Consider the following 20,565-nt stretch of genomic DNA (forward strand, 5'->3'; position numbering starts at 1 on the left):
GAAGCGGGACAGGCCATCAGCATTGGCGTGGTCGTTGCCAGGGCGATGCTCCACAGTGAAGTCCATTCCTTGGAGGGAGATGGACCATCGCAACAGCTTTGGGTTCTCGCCCGCATCTGCATCAGCCACCGCAGGGGCCGGTGGTCGGTCTACACCCGGAAGTGGGTGCCGAAGAGGTAGGGCCGGAGTTTCTTTAGGGCCCACACGACGGCGAAGGCTTCTCTCTCGATGGTGCTCCATCGTTGTTCTCTAGCCAGCAGGCGCCGACTGATGAAGGCCACAGGAAGGTCAACTCCCTCAGTGTTAACTTGTGATAGGACCGCTCCGATGCCGTGCTCCGAGGCGTCGGTTTGGACCACAAACTCTCGGCTGTAGTCGGGGGCTTGGAGCACAGGGGCGGTGCTCATGGCAGTCTTCAGAGTCTCAAAGGCTGTTTGGCACTCGGGGGTCCAGTGCACCTTCTGGGGTTGCTTTTTGGATGTTAGTTCAGTGAGAGGCCCCACAATGCTCCCATAGTCTTTTATAAAGCGCCGGTAATATCCCGTGAGCCCCAGGAAGGCTCGGACGGCTGTCTGGGTGGCCGGTGGCTCCTAGACCACGATGGCGTCAATCTTTGGTTGGAGGGGAGCCACCTGGCCGCTCCCTACTTGGTGCCCCAGATAGGTCACAGACCCTTGGCCTATCTGGCACTTGCTGGCTTTTATTGTCAGTCCGGCCCGTCGGAGGGCCGTCAGGACCTCCCAGAGGTGCGTCAGGTGCTCGTCCCAGTGGAGGCTGTACACCGCGATATCGTCCAGATATGCGGCACTGAACTCTTCTAGCCCCACTAGCACCCTATTCACCAGTCTCTGGAAGGTGGCCGGGGCGTTTTTCATACCGAAGGGCATCACCCTGAAATGGAAGTGGCCATCGGGGGTCGAGAAGGCAGATCGCTCTTGGGCACCAGGGGTGAGGACGATCTGCCAATACCCGGCCGTGAGGTCGAAGGTGCTGAGGTACCTGGCGGCCCCCAGGCGATCGATCAGTTCATCGGCCCGGGGGATGGGATGGGCGTCGGTCCTGGTGACGGCATTCAGCCCCCGGTAGTCTGGGGGGGCGCCGGGGGCGGCGGCTTTAGGGACCAGGATGACTGACTGGCCCAGGGACTGTCTGAGGGCTCGATCACCCCCAGGGCTAGCATCTTGGCAACTTCGGACTGGATGCAGGCCCGAACTCGGTCGGGAAGTCGGAAAGCCCGGTGTCTCATGGGCGGGCTGTCCCCGGTGTCGACATCGTGGACACACCACTGGGTGACCCCGGGAGTGAGTGAAAACAGGTCCGCAAATTGCCCCAGCAGCTTTCGGCAGTCCTGGTGCTGTTTGGGGGTCAGGGCGGAGGAGAGGAGTATTCCCTCGACGGAGCCGTCTTTTTCAGAGCACTTCAGGAGGTCGGGCAGGGGCTCAGAGTCGTCTTCGGCTCCGTCATCCGTAGCCAACAGCAGGCTCAGTTCTGTGCGGGCAAAGTGGGGCTTGAGCCGGTTGGCATGCAGAACCCGGAGGGGGTTCCTGGGGGACTCCATGTCCACCAAATAGGTGACGGGGCTCTTGCGCTCCACCACTTTTAAGGGCCCCGTCCACTTGTCCTGGAGGGAACAGGGTTCGACCGGGGACATGACCCAGACCTGCTGGCCCGGCTCGAACTCGATGGACGAGGCGTTCTGGTCATACCAGCGTTTAATTTCCTCCTGACTGGCATCAAGGTTGGCCTCGGCAAGTTTCCGGAACTTCTGAGTCTGGTTGCGGAGGGTCAGGAGGTACCGGTAGACATCAGGTGGGGCATCTCGGACTGTAGTCTCCCAGCCTTCTTTGACCAGGCTGAGGGGACCTCGGACAGGGTGTCCGTACAATAGTTCAAAGGGGCTGAACCCCAGGGACTTCTGGGGCACCTCCCGATAAGCGAACAGGAGGCAGGGCAGCAGGACGTCCCATTTGCGGCGTAGGGGCTCTTCTAGGCCCTTGATCATCCCCTTGAGTGTTCGGTTAAACCGCTCCACAAGTCCATTCCCTTGGGGGTGATATGGGGTGGTGAACTTATATGTGACCCCGCACTGTTGCCACAGGGACCGCATATATTTGGATATAAAGTTAGTGCCCTGATCACTCACGACCTCTCGGGGGAATCCGACTCTGGAGAAGATCCCCATCAGCGCCCGGCCCTCCACGGGGGCCGTTATGGTCCGGAGGGGGATGGCTTCTGGGTAGCGGGTGGCATGGTCCACCAGGACGAGGATGAAGCGATGTCCCTGAGAGGTGCGGGGGTCCAGGGGCCCCACTATGTCGATCCCCACTCGTTCGAAGGGGGTGGTTACCACGGGAAAGGGTTGGAGCGGGGCCTTGACTTTTCCCCCGCTCTTCCCGCTGGCTTGGCAGGTCGGACAGGTTCTGCAGTGATTGTGCACATCGTTGCGCATTTTTGGCCAGTAAAAATGGGTCACCAGGCGGCTGTAGGCTTTGTCCTGCCCCAGGTGCCCGGCGAGGGGCACGTCGTGTGCCAGGTTTAAGAGGAAGTCTCTGAATCGTAGGGGGACCACCAACACTCGGCTGGCCCCCAGTTCGGCAATTTTCTGCTCGCTGTAGAGGAGATCGTGGTCCCAATAGACCCAGTGGCACCCTGAGGGGTCTCCGGCGGCTTGAGTGGCGGCTTGTTGTCGGATTCCCTCGAGGGAGGGACAGGTTTTTTGTTCTTGCCGGAACTGTTCTCGCGTGGGGCCACTTTCTTGGCGCCATTGGGCTCGTTCGGGGAGGTGGCCGAGCTCGGTGATGTCTGCATGGCTGGGCCCCCGGGGGCCGGGCTCTGGGTCGGCGTCCTCGGGGACGGCGGGCAGCGGAGGTGCGGGCCACTCCGGTTCTTCAGTCGGGGTGTCTTCGTTCGGGGCGGTGGCCCGGGCGGCCATGGATCGGGTGGTCGCAAAGACCCACTCGGGAAGGCCCAGCATCCCCAGATGCTCCCTCCGCTCTACGTGGGCTCAGGGGGAACGTTCCAGGTCGTTCCCGAGGAGGCAGTCCATGGGGGCATCGTCCCGGACAGTCACTTTCAGCATGCCTGACACCCCTCCCCATTCGAAGGGAATACGGGCCATCTGGCACAGGCTCTCGGAGTTGTCTGCCGACCGTACTGGGCACAGGACATTGGGCAAGATCTGGTCGGGGGCCACCAAATGGCAGCGGACAGCCGTCACGCTGGCTCCAGTGTCACCGAGGGCTTCGGCCCGGTGTCCATTAATGGTGACCCATTGGCGGTACTTTTGCGTGTTGCCTTGGATCGGGCCCGGGGGATCATGTCTCTTTCACCTAGGCACACCAAAGACATAACGGCGGGCTCCCACTCGGCCTGGTCGGGGTCATCGTCTTCTTCTTTGCCTCTTTCTTCGCGCAGGGCGGCAGCCGCGAGCTTGCGGTTGGGCGGACCGGTGGGGCCGGGCCGTGTGTTCATCGAGCAGAGGGGGTCATTAGCATAGTGACCAGGCCGCTGGCATCTGTGGCAGGTAACGTTAGGGCGGGGCCCCGGTCGTGCTGGGGGGGGCCCTCTTCTGGCCAGGGATGGCGAAGTGGAGGTCGGGGGTGGCCCCGCGGGGGCGTCTCGGCCCCGGTTCTGGCCTCCTCCGCCGCCTCGCGGCCGGTGGCTCCCCGGGAATCCTCGGCCGTAGTCGCCCATCGGGCTCCGGGGGACTCGGGTGCTCACCCATCGATCGGCCTCGACGGCGAGTTTACGTGGCTCGGTCAGTTTGCTGTCGAGGAGATGCTGCCGGAGTTCGATGAAACAGTTGTAGGAGAGGTGTTCCCACACAATGAGGTTGAACAACTGCTTGTAGGTGGTGACCTGGCTGCCTTTAATCCATCCCTTTAGGGCTCTACTATAAAAGTTTACGTACTCCACCCATGTGGTACTGGGGAGTTTTTTACAGTCTCGGAATCGCTGCCGGTACATTTCGGGGGTGAGTCCGTAGCGAGTGAAGAGGGCAGCTTTCATGTGTTCGTACGAGGTCATCTCGGCATTGGGGAGCTCTAGCAGAGCGTCTCTTCCTTCGTTGACGAATTTCCCCCACAAGCCGGCGCCCCAGTCCTTGAGGGGTACTCGATGGGCGGTCATGGCTACTTCGTAAGCTTTGAACCACTGTTGGATGTCGTCGTTTTTATAGTACTCTTTGACGACATCCTTGGGGATGTGAACTTTCGTGTCCACAGGAGGAGGCGAGTTCCTGCTCCCGGAGGCGCTGGCCTCACTCGTTTTGGACTTGATTTCAAGTTCTTTAAGGCCACGTTCGTGCTCGAACGTGAGTTTCTTTTCTTCTAGGTTTCTCTGCCTCCGTTTCTCCTCAAGGTCTCCTTCCAGCCGTAGTTGCTCAAGGGGCTATTTTTCTTTCAGCTAGCTGCAGTTCTCTGTCCAGCCGGAGTCGGGCGAGCTCCAATTCGTGGAGCCGGTTCCTCTCTCGCTCTTGGGCGTCTTCGTGGGAGAGGCCCGTGTCTATGTTTGCAGGTCTTTCCCCCGCTGGGGTTGCGTCGGTCTCCGGGGGTCCGTTCGGGCCGGGTCATCTTCGCTCTGGGGTGGCGTCGCTCCTGCTTCCACCCATGTTTGTAGGGCCGACGTGAAGTCTTCTTTGGTGTTTAGTCCAGTGGTAGCGATGCCCAGGTCTTTGCAGAATTGCTTAAATTCTTTATGACTGTAATCTTCCAACTTTTCTTTCTGAAACTCTGCGGTCGGTCTGGTTTCTTTGGTAGACATGGTCGCGGTGTATTTCTGTCGGTAGTGGGTGAGTCACTCTCTGTACGATTTGCGTTGGCTCGGATCGCACCGCCTGCCACCAATGTTAGAAAGGCGATCCCGGGGGAGGCAGAAGATGTCTGACTGACCACCCCTAGGTCCACCCCTCCTTCGGGAAGTGGCCGAGCGTTGTCGAGAGGCCTCCTGGGTGAGGTCCCTCTCCTATAATCGTAACAGCAGAGTAATCACACCACTACAAATGGACACCACACAAGAGGATAGTTTCTTAGGCTTTATCAGTAAAAAGAAGGTTGATTATCTTCGGCAATATGTACAAGCGGATCGAGGGATCCGTAAAGTCTCGGTAACAGGGAACAGAGGGTTGCGGACAGTCTTAGTACCGGATGGGTACAGGGATACCCTGCGCACAGCTCTCAATCCTCGAGCTGGGGGGTTCCGTAAGGTCGAGCCGCGGCAGCGCCAGCAGGGCTCCAAAGGTGGTTTCAGCGAAGATGGACCGCGGCAGCGCCAGCAGGCTCCAAAGGTGGTTTCAGCGAGGATAGGCCGCGGCAGCGCCAGCAGGCTCCGAAGATGGTTTCAGCGAGGATAGGCCGCGGCAGCACCAGCAGGCTCCGAAGATGGGTTCAGCGAGGTTGGGCCGCGGCAGCGCCAGCAGGGCTCCAAAGATGGTTTCAGCGAGGTTGGGCCGCGGCAGCGCCAGCAGGACTCCAAAGGTGGTTTCCGCGAGGTTGGGCCGCGGCAGCACCAGCAGGACTCCAAGATGGTTTCAGCGTTCAAGGTAGTGAGTTCTTCTCGGGGTCAGCCGCGACAACGTCAGCAGGGCTCTCGACTCCAGGATACAACTGGCGTCCTAACCCAGGGCTAGCCCAGATATAGGACTGGAGTCCTTTGATGTCCGGACCCTCCCGCCTGGGGGCCAGAGGGGCCGGGATGAGGGTGTCCAGACACCCAGCAGGGGGGTGGAGCCAGCGCCCAGGGAGGCCGAAGGGCGATCGATACCAGGCGTCCGGGGACGGCTGGAGGGCCATCGAAACTCCCCTCCACTTAGATCCGTCGAGTGGCCACTCTACCACCTGGGTGGATCTTGGTGCCTCGATGTCGGGGCTTCGCTGGGGCCGTGGCCGGGGTCGGGCTGAGGCCACGTGCTCGGGACGTGATGGGCCCAAGATGGAGTCGGGCCTGAATTGGTGGTCCGGAGTAGTAGCCGGACCTGCAGTGGTGGGGTGAGTAGGGTTCGCCGGGTTCCAGGGGGGAGAGCCGTGGGATGCCAGGGTGGCTGCTCTCGTCGAGAGTTCGTGGAGGGTAGTGCCAGGGGGGATGACAGTGGGTCGATGGAGGGCCAATGTCGTCCCGGGCCCGCCATGCGGGAGGGGTAGGACCACGCCACGAGGCCGGGTCCAACACTGGTCATGTGGGACTTGTTCCTGGAGAAGTTCAATGGGTACTTAATATGGAGGGAAGGATGGGTAACTGCCAGAAAAAAAGCCCTCTTCACAGATGCAACAGGCTGCCAAGCGTTGGAGCAATATTAGGAAAGGCATGGTGCGCTGGGAAATAGCCCAATAGGTGGAAAGAGTTGGGCTTCACAAAGAACATCACCTTCCTTGAATTGTTGCCCACAGTGGTGGCACTGATAGTCTGGCGGGAAAAGTTGAGAGACATGAAACACATCCTCTGATCTGACAATCTAGGGATGGTGTATGTAATAAACAATGGTGCTGCCAGATACCCTAATATACTGAGACTTCTGAAGTACATGGTGAGGTTACAATTGGAGGGTACCCTCAACATAAAGGCAAGGCATGTGTCCAGGGTTGAGAACTCACTGGCAGATGGACTCTTCCATTTACAGATGATCACGTTCAGGAACCTAGCAGAGGCAGAACAGCAGATAATCCCTTTCCCATAAATTTTGTGGGAGCTGGCGGAACAGACTTGTCAAATGAAATTGAGCATGCACTCATAACCAGTGCAGCAAGGATTTATAAAACAAATACACAAGCACAGCGATGCAAATGACAGGGCTCCAGACACTGGGGGACTCTGGAGCCATAGCTAGAGCTGTGTGATGTTTCATTGAATGGGCATACCAACAGAAAAAGCCAAAATCATGGGTACAGGCCCATATAGAGGCAGTGGGTCATTTGCTAATTTTTCAAAATTGATCACAGGGAAATATCCTACCACCTCACACTACATAAGGGCAGCAATGAAAGGCTGGAAGTGCCTAGAAGCAAAGAGGCAGGACATGAGATGACCCACAGATTAAAAAAGCTGGCCCAGATCATGGATGCACTCGGTGGATGGTGGCACACTGACTTTTCTCTCCTGTTCCCATGTCCTTTCCCCCGTGTTCCCCCTCGTCCTCCTTCCCTGATAATCTGCGGCATCTTCTGGGCCACATCACCTCTATCGGGAGAGGTTATTTTATTTATTGTTTTTCCGGTTATCAATGTCTACGTAACGTTTGTTCTTGTGTTTTGAGTGTCTGCCATTTATTGCAGTATTATACCTCCACTTGTACTTTGTACGCTTTTTGTAACTTGCACACATGTCACTTTTTCCTCCTGTAATGTACCGTTTGCTACCTCCTGTGTTTTGTTTGCTCACAATTGTCACTTTTGCCTCATGTAACTTAATGTTTGCTTTTGTAATTTGTTCACTTGTAATTTTCTCCTCATGTATCATTACTGTTCTTAATGTGAAGCGCTCTGACACCTTCAGGTAAAGTCTGCGCTATATAAAAACGCACAAAATAAATAAAGAAATAGATGAATCGGAGATCTCCCTTTTCAAGGCTGCTTACACCACAGAGTTTTTTGAGTCATTCAGGGGGAGCAAGCGTGTGTCCCCAGCAAAAAGGTAGGTGGGCACAGCATGCCTGCAAGAGATGGATGTACAGTCAGTGTTGTCATAGTTGGAGCTACTATTGAGGAAATCAAAAATGGGCCAGCAGGGGGGCGTGGCTTGGACGGCAGGAGGAATGGCCGCCTAGTCTCTCTACGCGATACACAGGACTCAACAACGCGGCGAAAACAGTGTGTAGCAGGTCTAGAATTTATGACCCAAGGACAGATCCGGTGAGCGCTACACTCCGCGCACCTCATGAGCGATTCAACTTAGCCGCTCAGCTTCCGAAAACGGGTTGGGCCGACAACCTTGATGCAGCCCGGGTGACGCGAGGCACAGCCGCCATCTTGAGGACGGGGACACCGATCGGATACGGACGGTCCGTACAGACACATCAATCCCAACTAATACACGGGTGACATCATGAGGTGAGAGCTGCAAAGCACGGTGTCTGTGTGGAGCTCCGGGGGCCACAAATGTTGCGGGACTCTCTCATTCTAATATTGCCTGCCTGACCCTAAAATGGCGTTATAAACATAACGCGATGTGCACATGAATTAAGCCTGCGCCTTACCGCCCAACTCCGACCAACACAGCGTGCCCCTTTACTGCGGATCCCCCATATACTTATGTGAAGTCATACTAATAAGTAGGGCCACCTGGTGAACTAGAGGGAACCCACAACCACCCCATGCAGCCTGACCTCAAGATGGCGGAAAATGTGACACTTTCACTCGATACCAGGCCCTGTGACTGAAGCCAGTCTCACTACCACCAGGCTCAGGGTATGAAGCCTCGTCAACATGGCAACATGGCAGCGCAGTGCTCAGTGGGGTAGACCACGGTGACAAGTGCATGGCTTATTTAAGCAGCCGGATAATATGTGCCCATACAGCATCAGCCAGCAATCAATAGGCAAGCTCAAGCAGGTGCAGATGTTAGTGCGCAATCATCAGTGATATCAGTGATATCAATTACCGTCTGTGCCAGGTATAGCGCTAATCACGGATCCCTGAATCACGGCCCACCTGCGATAGTCCGAGCTGACCTGTCATCTGTCATCCGGCTCCACTACATTACTCTCAGTGTCTCAGTGACAATAAGGCCCATTTCACTCTGTCAAGGTCTATCAAGGTCAACGCTCTTAGGCACACAAGGCTCGTACCATTCGCCATACCTATTATCACAATTGCCTAAACTCTGTCTATAACTCTCCTCACTGGTCCCTTTGCTCGGTCAACCGCTACTATCTCGGAGCTATCTATTTCAAACAGTGATCCAGCACAGAGCCAACAATGGCGGACAGGGATTCCAAAAACAAGAAGGTTCACCCAGAATCCTCCATTTCGGACTCGCCCTTTAAAAATAAAAGAGATCTATCTGGCACCCTAGACACGATCCTAAAAAAGCTGGCGGACGTACATGACCTTGCCAAATCTATGAATAGCAACACCGACTCGATGCAACTTGAACTCACCGCAATCAGAGCCGACATGAACGCCATGAATCTCCGCCTTGACGAAACCGAACAAAGGATCAGCGACACCGAAGATAAAGCTTCAAACAGTGCCAAAATCATCCAACACCTCCAAGCTACTGCCAGTGACCTCAGATGCCAAACTACTGAATTGGAGGATCGCAATAGGAGGGGCAATGTGCGCATCTTTGGGGTGCCTGAACATTCAGAAAAAGATGCAGAATCATGTGTGTCATTCCTAGAAGCATGGATCCCAACAGTCACCGGGATCAAGTTCCAACATGGGCTGGAGCTGGACAGAGCCCACAGAGTACCGACTTTTTCACAACGTACGACAAGATGCCCCCGTCCGCTCATATGCAAACCACTCCGGTACCAGCACACGGAAGCTATCCTACAGTATGCCAGGAAAAGTCAACACATCACCTGGGAAGGAAACCGCATCATATTCACTCAAAATTACTCCAGAGAAACAGTGGGATTACGAAAAGGCTTCCTGGCTCTACAAGAGAAACTACGCGCTAGAGACATCCAATTTTCTTTTGCAGGTCCAGCAAAATTCAGGATCATAGACCAGGGGCGGCCACGTTTCTTCTGCAATCCACACGACTTGTCAAGCTACCTAAATGACTCACCTCAACAAGAAATGGACTTGCAGGTGGCCCATCCAATAAAAGAAAACCAGAGTCTCACGACAAAGGAAGTCAGGATTAACTTCACTGATATTTACTTACAGTTCTAAGCATTGGCACCATTGTATATCATACCAGGATCTACACTTCCAATCTGCCTTGCTTTCTAGAGTTGTCTTATTAGCGTCGTCACTCACGGACTACATCGCAGGTTCACCTTGACTTATGTTCCGCAATGTCTGCATAACTGTCTTCCTGCTTATTATGCCTTCTGTACTCATATCACTAGTAATGTCTGCCTGGCATAGTCCGATGATCAGGATCTGTAGCGCTGCTACAGGCTTATTCCTGTTTACCTGTTTGTGGCGGACCAACTGCAATCTAAATAGCAACCTACCAGTTGTTTTATCATTATATATATCTTACCTATGAGGAATAGTCTGCAGTTTGGTCCGTTCAAACTGAATAAGTAACCTCAGGTTTTGGTGGAGCAAGAACACAAGCTAGTCACTCTATGTAACATGCTCGGACTCCAAAAGAAAGGCCGGTTGCTTCTTCCTTAAGCTTCTAGTCGCTGTGGTAGCTTCTAGTGTAATCACTATGGTAGGCGATCCGCTAGACAGAAACACCTATACAGTGTCTCAGGTGGAATGTTATTGCTCTTAAAGTTTAAATGTTGATAAGGGTTTGCTTTCTAACAAAGTATGAAAGTCAGTATTTTTCGCACACATAAGAATAGAGAGGTGGTTACGACCTCACTGTTTCAGTTACCTATGCATTTTCCTGTGTGAGCTTAGACAGTACTGCCGTCGCAGCTCTTAAGTTCGAGTTTCAGGGGGGGAGGTGGTGAGGGAGGGGGGAAGGGTTGGGGTGGAGGAATGGGGGGGTGGGGTAGGGTTGGGGAGGTGGTGGGAAGGGTGTTTGACATTGGGGGGTAAATAGGGATGTTTCAGTATTGTTTTTGCTGTGCTCTATTCTCTTCTCTCCTTATTCTTTTCCTCTTTTCTTACTATCTTTCCTCTGCTGCCACCATGGGCACTTTCCGCACACGACTCGCACCAGACATGTGTCCTTATCTGACATAGATCCTACTACACATGTCCTACCACCGAGGACAGAAGCATACCACATAACTCAGATGTCTCTCTCTGACTTACCCAGCCCGAAAAAACTGTCAATCATTCCCACACCTGTAACAGGTCTGCCCCAACACACATACCTTTTCAATCTCTATCATGGCTCCAGATAAAAGTTAAGCAGCTTCTCTGAATATAGTCTCACTAAATGTTAAGGGGCTTAATCACCCAGTCAAACGTAAAAAAAATGTGGACTATCTCTCAGGAAACGCCACGAATTATAGTGAATTTCGGCGCTAAGATTATACACATAAGCGGTCTATTTCCATAACCAAGACCCACAGACTAAATAGGGCTGTGCCTACGACGGTGGTTAAGAGGAGCATCCGCTACCGTTCACTTCCACATCGCCTATTACCCGCCCACAACGATACAGGTTTTATTTAAAACAACGGGAGGGCTCTAATCATCTTGTGCATGGTGCGGCTTTTATATCTTATCAGAAGAAAGAAAAAATCCCCCGAACCACACTAAAGGTCAGAGGCCTTTATTCCGTGTATCGTGCCAGATTTCAACAAATAAAGAAACGCGATTGATTCTGGGAACAGTTCTCTTGTTGTACATACCTGGGGAAACTCTATTACCCCATGGTTACGACAGACATTGTGTTTAGTCTTGAGAAAGGTGGCAAAAATCAAGAAAATCCACCGAAACGCATCGACGCTGTCTAGTTCTGTATAATTCAAGACTCTATCATCGTTGTAGATATACTGATTTAAATACACGTCATCGGTGCTATAAACTAGGAGTCCGAATATACTAGTAGTATTGTACAATCTTTATGTCTTACTGTTTCTGTCTTCTTGTACCAATTTTGCGGGTCATAATTGAATGTTATGAATTTTATGATTTGTGTTGATATGTTTTTTTAAATCTCCAATAAGTGTGAAGTCCAATTTTCTATTGTATTTTATTGTATTTTTTATTGTATGTATACATAATAAATTGCGATCCCTTTTTTAATTAAATTTGTGAACTTGTTTATGTATCTTTGTAATTTAGGTTTTGATTGTTCTTGCCAAATTCTATATAGTCTTGTTCAAGGGAATTCCACTTTGTTCGGACTATCTATCTAAAACTAAAGGCGATATAATTCTCCTACAGGAGACCAAGCTATTCCAGGAGGATGCAGAATTCTTTAAACAACACTGGACCTCACTCACATTATGTTCCCCGGCTACCCACAAAAAAAGAGGGGTGATCACCCTTATCGCCAAAAAATCTAATCTAGCCCTGATCTCTCATTCTACCGACGCGGAGGGCAGACTAAATATTGCTCACCTCCAAAGGGATGAAGACCATATACACGTGGCAAACATTTATGGGCCAAACGCAGACCTCCCTGAATTCTGGGAATATGTCTCGCAAGAACTAGAGAACATCCCTCAAGATGAGCTCCTAATGGTGAGCGGGGACTTCAACCTCCCACTTGATCCCCTACTGGACAGGCTAGCTAAGTGTACTTATCACCCCTCACGCTCTCATGAGGCACTGTCGCGATTATGCTCTAAATTCTACCTACATGACTCGTGGCGTCTACAACACCCGGACGGACGTGACTACACCTTCTACTCCCCACCACACAACTCCTACTCGAGAATAGATTATTTATTGATCTCAAACCCTTCACACATCTAATTGACGAAGCAGGTATAGCCCCTATCTTGGTGTCAGATCACTCCTGCATACACATGAAGCTAGCAGGGTCACATACGCTTATCTGTCCGAAACGGTGGCGTCTCAACGAGGAGATCTTGTTGGTCCCTGAGAACAAGAGAATTATAGAGCTCGCCATACAACAATAGTTTGAAATAAACTCCCGCCCAGAATCGGATACCGCAATAGTATGGGATGCCTTTAAGGCCACAATAAGAGGTACACTAATAGGAATTAGGGCTCGAATGAACAAGGACCTGAACTCTGAATTGGACTTCCTGGAAAAAGAAATCAGACAACTGGAGACTTATCACACCTCTAATTTAAATGACAAGGCGACTGTTGACCGCCTGACAAACCTGAAATATAAGTATAACGCCATTCTTAGCAAAAGGGCAGGGATATGGATTAATAAATTCAAGGCGCAGAAACTCTGCGAAGGTAAAAAGGCAGGGAAACTCCTGGCGTCCTATCTTAAGCACAAAAGGAAACAATTCCACATCACCTCTATTAAGGATCAGGCCAACACCACCTTTACCAAACAGAAAGATATCCTGCGCACTTTCCAGTCTTTCTATGAGGATCTATATAAGAACAAAAATCAATTCCACTTAGAAGAATGCACTAATTATTTAAAATCAATACACCTACCTCGTATATCTGAGGCTGATAAGACTAAATTAGGGGCCCCATTCACACTTAAAGAAATCTCGAACGCGGTCAGGTCACTAAAAATAATAAGGCTCCAGGGCCTGATGGCTTTACAGCTAATTTCTATAATACTTTTGAAGACTAACTCAATCCCTCACTCCTCAACCTGTTTCAATCCTTCTCACAGAACAACAGATTCACCCCCTCGATGAGCCAGGCGACAATAATAGTGATACCAAAGGACGGAAAGGACCCACTGTTGACAAAGATTATAGGCCGATCTCCCTCATAAACTTAGATTGTAAGATTTACGCGAAAACATTAGCCTGCAGATTAAACTCCATCTTACCAACTCTAATCAATAGCTCCCAAGTGGGATTCTTAAAACACAGGCTATTAAATGACAATACAAGGCTCCTATGCCATATGCTAGAGAAACCAAAATCTCTGACGCCCCCGCAGTAGCAATTACACTTGATGCGGAGAAGGCGTTCGATAGGGTGTCGTGGCCCTTTCTGCGCCAGTGCATGCAAATATTTAACTTGGGAGACGCGTATATTGACATGGTTATGGCACTTTATGCCTGTCCTTCCGCAAGAATTGCCATAAATAGCTCGCTCTGAGAACCTTTTCAACTGGAACAAGGGACCAGGCAGGGTTGCCCCTTATCACCTACCCTTTTCCTGCTAGTTTTAGAGCCACTCCTTCGCGACATACAGCAAAACAACAACGTTAGCGGGATTGCGTTAGGTGACAGGAGAGTAAAGCTAGCTGCCTATGTAGGCAACATCCTGGTGGTTACTGAACAGCCAGAAATCTCTATAGCAGCACTGATGGATTCTATTGTATCCTACTCCACACACTCGGGTTATAAGCTAAATCGCGATAAATCGGAGGTCCAAACTCTTTTTTTTGTAAAAACTATTTTTATTGGCAATCATATCCAAAAAGAGATTGATACAGTCAGCAAAATGATGCATTGAATAATGACAATTCAGGATGATAACACTTTTCGTATACTAAGCCATTTATAGAACAACCCCCATAACAATCCCCGCCCCTCACCCCTCCCACCCTTGTCAGTGCGCCCTCCGTCCTTCCCTAGTGAGCTTGTTACCAATAGATACTCTCCCTCCTGTCAAACCACCAGATGTAATCTAATTCGATGGGGGAACCCTCCCCCCAGAACCCTTGTCATGGATGTAGTAGTCGTGTGTCACTTGGAAGTAGGGTTCCCTCTAAAGTATCACTCCTATGTTGCCGCCCCATCTTCTTCCTCACTCAGATTACCCTCAGGATGCTGGAGCGCCACCACCAAGGCCTCCCATGCTCTAGCTACATCCAAGGCCTTGTCGTTGTCTAAGCGCCTGGCCTGTTGCAGTCGTAGTGTGCCCTCAGCCCTCGCCCAACGCAGCAGAGCGGCCCTCCAACGCAAGTAGCTGGGACCCTGGTTGGACTTCCAGTGCATGGTGATCTCTCTTTTGGCTAAAATCAGGCCCAAATCATAGAACTTGCTAGTGACCCGTGTCCGGGGGGTGTGAGGGAACCATAACAATAAGCAAGTGCCCATATCCACCTCTATCTGCCGGTCCGTGACAGCATTCAGGCAAGCCAGCACCGCTCCCCAGTAACCAGTCAGCCCATCACAGGACCAAAACATGTGTGCAAAGTCCGCTCCAGCCGTCCCACAGCGTGGACAGAGCGAGGATGCGCCCTCAAAATATTGCGAAATCTTAACTGGCGTCAGGTATGCATGGTGCAGCGTAAAGAACTGGACCAATTGGAACCTGGCATTCCTAATGCCCTTCAATGTGCGGCGTACCAGCTGCGGCCACGTCGAGTCAGGGATCGGTCGCCCAACATCACACTCCCATTTGGCTCGTAACCCATCCATGGGCAGTAGGGTTTCAGTCGAGAGCCTCCGATAGAGGCAGGTGACGACCTTGTAAGTACCGGCCGCCATGACCACATATTGGCAGCTCACAAATGTCGGTGGCTTGATGAGCCCCCCCTTCCAGTGTCTCTGAATACCGGCCACCAGCGCAGCGTGTAGCAAGTAATCACCTCTCGGGAGGTCATAAGAGTCACGCAACTCCTGGAATGTAAGCAGCGTACCGTCGTTGTAAAGATCACCAAGCATATGCAATCCCAGTTCCTCCCAGGTTGCCAGCGCAGACCAGTCACCCCCATGTGAGAAGGCCGTGCACATCCCCAGTGGAATTTCAGGGGCATACGGGCGAGCAGTACCCGAGCGCCTATGGCAACGAAGCCAACAGCTGCGAAGAGTACGCTCCTCCAGAGTGAGCTGGGTACGGTTCATCTTCTGGCCCAGAATTATAAAAGAGATGACATGTCTGGGGAACAATCTGCCCTGTATCCCCTCCGGTCCCCGGAACTCCAAAGCCACCGCCTGAGTAAGCCACTGCAGTTGCGCCACCAGGTAATACCATTCGAAATCCGGGACCGCGAGCCCCCCATCTGCTCTAGGGCGCATCAAAGGGGCCAGCGCGATGCGCTGCCTGCCCGACCCCCAGATGAACCCGAAGGTTAAAGAGCGGAGTCTGCTAAAAATCGACGCCGGGACCCAGATTGGTAGGGTGCGGAACAGATACAATAAGCGTGGGAGCGCCACCATTTTCAGTAATGCCACTCGCCCCGCGACCGACAGAGGCAGCGTCCGCCAGAATCCCATGGAGCCCTGCAGGTTCCTGATCGCTCTTTCAATGTTACCCTCCAAGAGGGCCTGTGAAGAGTGATAGATATGCGCACCCAGGTAAGGGAGGCAATGGTATTCCCAGCGCAGGTCACCCTCCGGCTGGGACTCATCGTTCTTCAGCGTCAGCGGGAAAAGACAAGACTTTCCCCAGTTGACTCATAGTCCCGAAAGGCAGCCAAAATCAAGGAGCAAGCGCTCGGCACCATGAAGGAAGCTGCTGCTGTCTGCCAAAAACATCAAACAGTCGTCTGCATAGAGGGAGATGTAATGGGAATCACCTCTCAGCGAGAGACCTTCATAAGCTTGGCCCATCCGGGTGTGAGCCGCAAGCGGTTCAAAAGCCAGCGCGAATAATAGAGGGGACAAGGAGCATCCCTGTCGCGTCCCCCGACCGACCGGGTACGCGGCGGAAATGGTAGCACCCGTCTTGACTCGAGCAGTGGCTGCAGCATATAGCAAGGCAGTCCACTTCACAAACCGCTCACCCAGTCCAAAGGCCCCCAGTACCCGGAGCAGGTATGGCCACTCTACGCTGTCAAAGGCCTTCTCGATGTCAATCGAAAGGACAGCGGCCTCAGGTAAGCCTTCAACATTGCCCCCCATGACCCGAAGCAGCCGACGCACACAGGTGGCAGTGGTGCGTTGGGGGATAAAGCCCGCCTGATCGGGGTGCACCAAAGCCCGCATGTGAGCAAGTAGCCGCGTTGCGAGAACCTTACTCAGGATCTTATAGTCAGTCGTGAGCATGGAAAGCGGGCGATAGGCTGAGCAAGAGCTGGCATCGCCACCACGCTTCAGTAAGGGTATCACCAAAGCCTCGCGAGTGGTCGCAGGTAAAGCCCCAGTATCCCAGGCTTCCCGGTAAACAGCATGCAACCGCGGGATCAACACATCCGCGTAAGTTGCATACAATTAAATCGGTAGACCATCCACACCAGGGGCCTTGCGGCGAGCCATGTGCTTGATAGCTGCGCGTATCTCCCCTTCGGCGATTTCCCCGCCTAAGCGGTCCACATGGTCCTGATCGAGCTGGGGAAGCCGCGCCGCAAGCAAGAAGTCGTCAAGCTACGCAGGTGCACTCGACATCGTGCTCCTATAAAGGCGTTCATAGTGTGCCAAGAATTGGGTGTTGATCTCCGACTGAGTGTAGACCAGGGCCCCTCCGGGGTAGCCAAAGCCACAACCGGAGTACCGCGAGTCCCAGGATTGGCCAGCCAGGCCAGTAGGGAGCCCACCTTGTCGCGTTCAGCATGGGCTCTAACAAGATACTCCTTATAGTCGAAGCAGCGGAGCTTCTCCATCTTGGACGCAACCTCCTCTCGCGCAGCTGTAACGGCTCAGTGAGCCTCAGGAGTCGTATGACTACGTCGCTCCTCCGCGCGCAAGCGATCCTCACTCAGTGCGACGTCCTGCAGGAGGGTCTTGCGGGCTCCCGCGGTAGCTGAGATACAGACTCCCCGAAACACCGCCTTAAAGGCGTCCCACTGTGGTAAATTAAATTACCTGATATCTAATTTCTATGTGGTAAAGTTCAATAAAATAGCTCAATCAAAATAAGAGACACAGAGTCCGTGGCGTCTGAGTTTTAAGGGGTTTTATTCCATAAAATGGAATTGGTTCGAACCAGGTAGCATGATCCATCACCACGAGGGTTCAGGAAGGGAATCATGGACATGTACAATGATTTATTAACAGTACGCAGTATATATAATATCATTACAGTGGTGATGGGTTCAGAAGGCGTAACGGCTGAAAGAAACAAGATAAGAAACATGTGCGTAACAATATGTAATCAGAAGGCGTGCACAAGGGTGTACACGGAGGTGGGTGCCAGAAACGTCACATAGAAGAAGAAATATTTCAGCATTACAGTCATAGAAGTGGGTGGATCCCTAGAGGAATCCTGCAGTGTCAGCAGAAATATATGGCAGAGATGCGCGCGCAGCAGCATGACGTGTGACTGACGTGGAACTGGAGGGTGAAGGGGACTTGACATTTAACGCTAGGATTAGAGACAGAAGTCTGGTGGGTCAGATCAACTTGTTCCTAAATCATATCTGGTATTTTGTGTTTGAAGAACGGTATTATCTAAAGAAAAGGTCTCTCGGGCAGAGGCTATTCTATACTGACTGCTAATGCGTGCATGTGTGTCTACGTGTAATGCGAGGGCTATGGGCCTACCATGGCAACAGGAGCTATGAATTACGTACATGGAGATAGAAAAGCCGGGCACTTTACTCTGCAGCTGGGGGGATGTTTACCTAAACTACTAGACAGGAATGTATTTTCGAGGAGCGGAGCAGATAACTTGAAGGCTGAATACAGTTTTGGCAGGCAGTCAGGCAGAGCCGGGCACCACTTGCCGCGTAGAGAGTAAGTCAAAGTTCAGGGATGCAGATGCAGGTCCTCGCTGCAGTTTTCAGAGGCAGAAGTCAGGAAAAAGGCTCAATGGCAGAAATCAGGGCCTTCGCCAGAGCCATGAAAACATGAAAGTGCACCACGTAAAGACGGTGGCACGGCACACTTAGGAACTGAATTATTGATCCATTCATGGCGGATTAGAAAGAGGACATGTTAACGTTGGACGCAAATGTATTTGCGTCTTCATAGCGGGTTATGGAGGGAACTTACATGCGCTTTAGGCACATACATGGAGCCGTTGGGGTACGTAGTAGGGGACACAATTGAGCATAAAAATTCATATTACCTCATTCCCTCCTTGTCCCCTACGGACCCTTCATGATATATCAATCTTCATTAATCCATCTATGTGTTCATATAACATCATTTGCTCTTCCTTTTTCTGACGGGAATTTGAATTTGAACTTGAATGGGGAATACATGATGTGGCGCACAAACCGCATATCGTCGGCCCACATTGTAGACATAGGCAACAACTGAATACTATGAGAAGGGCTATCCCTAGGAAGGATAGGACTTTCCATCCCCAAGTGGATAACACGCTCCAGAACCAACCGGACCAAGTCCAGGTGCCTGGATTCTGGTGTATCTGACTAGCAATTTTGTGAAGACGGGTAATGGCTTTATATACTGAAGGTGCGTTTTGTGGAATGAAAATACAGCAACTCGATCCGATGACTCTACAAGCTCCGCCCCTATCGGCCAAGATGACGTCAAGAACAAGACGATTTTGAAGGACAGCAAGTCTCATAGCAGACTGTTCCTCTGTTAAATTGCCTAGGGCGGAAGTAGTTTCATTCACTACTGCTTCAAGGGTTCTGGTCAATCTACGTATCAGTTTACTATTCGAGACAGTACCTAAGTAGGGAAAGAAACCTTTATTGAAATCTGTATATTGCTCCCATGCCGTTTCAGTATAATCGACAATCGGGAGTTCTCTCTTGTGTCTAGTATGTACTAGGTGGGAGTTCCTATGATAGTCAGGTGGGGCTAGAAAAACAGGTGGCAGAAGGAATGCAATGTAACAAGTACCATCCCAATCTAGGGGTAAACGTATGTATGCTGTATGGCCACAAACAAAATAGGAATGACGGGAAGCTTTGAATGTAGACTTGCCTTTATCACTGAATTTGACTACAGTGGTACATTCGCTATGACCTAGGTGCACTGAACCATTCTTTCTGACACATAATTCACCTTTAACAGGTAATACTGACATAGAGGGTAAGTCTGGCTTGGTTTCGGACTCGACATTCAGAATCATGAGGTTAAGTGTAAAATTACCTAATCCATATACTTCGTTTTCTAGATCGGTCCCTGTCCTTTTGGGAAGACCCTCCTTGTCAGGGAAACATACTTTGTGCAGAACAGTGTTCAGATTTCCCCATACCCAATTGCCTTGGTAAACTACGGAATCAGAATCTAAGGAATTTATTAAACTAAACCATGCACCACAGGAACCATTGTGTGTGAACGGGTATGGAAAGAGGGGCAGAACTCCCTTGTATTTCTGATAGGGGGGGAGTCGGCCACATATCCAACAATTGGTAGCATTGCTGGTCTGATGGGAATGTTGTAACATACTAATGAATGTATTGTTGCGCAGCGCAAGTCTGTATGCCAATTCATGCGGGGGTAATTCACTGAAAGTGTGCTCGATAGTAACATTTGAAGAAGAATGTGTATGCTTGAAAATAGGGTAGTACAAGTTTAACAGTATACTTGCAGCAATAATCATAAGACTCAGAAAAAACATAATCAATAATGTCACTATGCAGTGACTGTGAAGAGATTTACAATATTCACGTTTCTTGAGCTGTTTCTGTCTATCTCTCTCTCTATCGGGGTCTAGCGGGAACATGTCAGAATCAGGTCTAACCGATTCACCTAGGGGAGGACTTAAACAATTAAACTGTCTGACTTGCTATACCTCAGTTTGGATTTATACTCCTCGGACGGAGTTTTCTCTATCAGGGGAAGTTTAGAGTCACTGAAATCTGGGCAGTCCTTAGAGGGGGAGGGCTGAGAGTCTGTAACTGGAAGCAGTCCATGAAATATCTTGACGTGGCTGGAGTGGAGCCACCCTTTTCGGCCCTCGACCTTGATTGCAGTCCTCGTGGTTAGCAGGACAAGTTTCGGCTCCTGCCAACGGGGCTCCAGCGGACTCCTCCGATCAAAGTTCCTAATGAGGACAAGATTCCCCGGAATGATCCCATGTGGCTTTACATCGGTGTTGTCGGGAAAGGCTGCAGCAACCTGTGAATG

The 20,565-nt window shown here is 51.5% G+C and overlaps 1 protein-coding gene across 1 annotated transcript in view; it reads right to left on the reverse strand.

The window, feature by feature from the left end:
• Positions 1–20,565, reverse strand: part of TM4SF19 (transmembrane 4 L six family member 19) — a 296,020-nt gene that overhangs the window by 54,446 nt on the left and 221,009 nt on the right. The window lies entirely within an intron of this gene.

The sequence above is a fragment of the Lissotriton helveticus genome, chromosome 11 (genome assembly GCF_964261635.1).
Source record: "Lissotriton helveticus chromosome 11, aLisHel1.1, whole genome shotgun sequence".
NCBI classification, from domain to species: domain Eukaryota; kingdom Metazoa; phylum Chordata; class Amphibia; order Caudata; family Salamandridae; genus Lissotriton; species Lissotriton helveticus.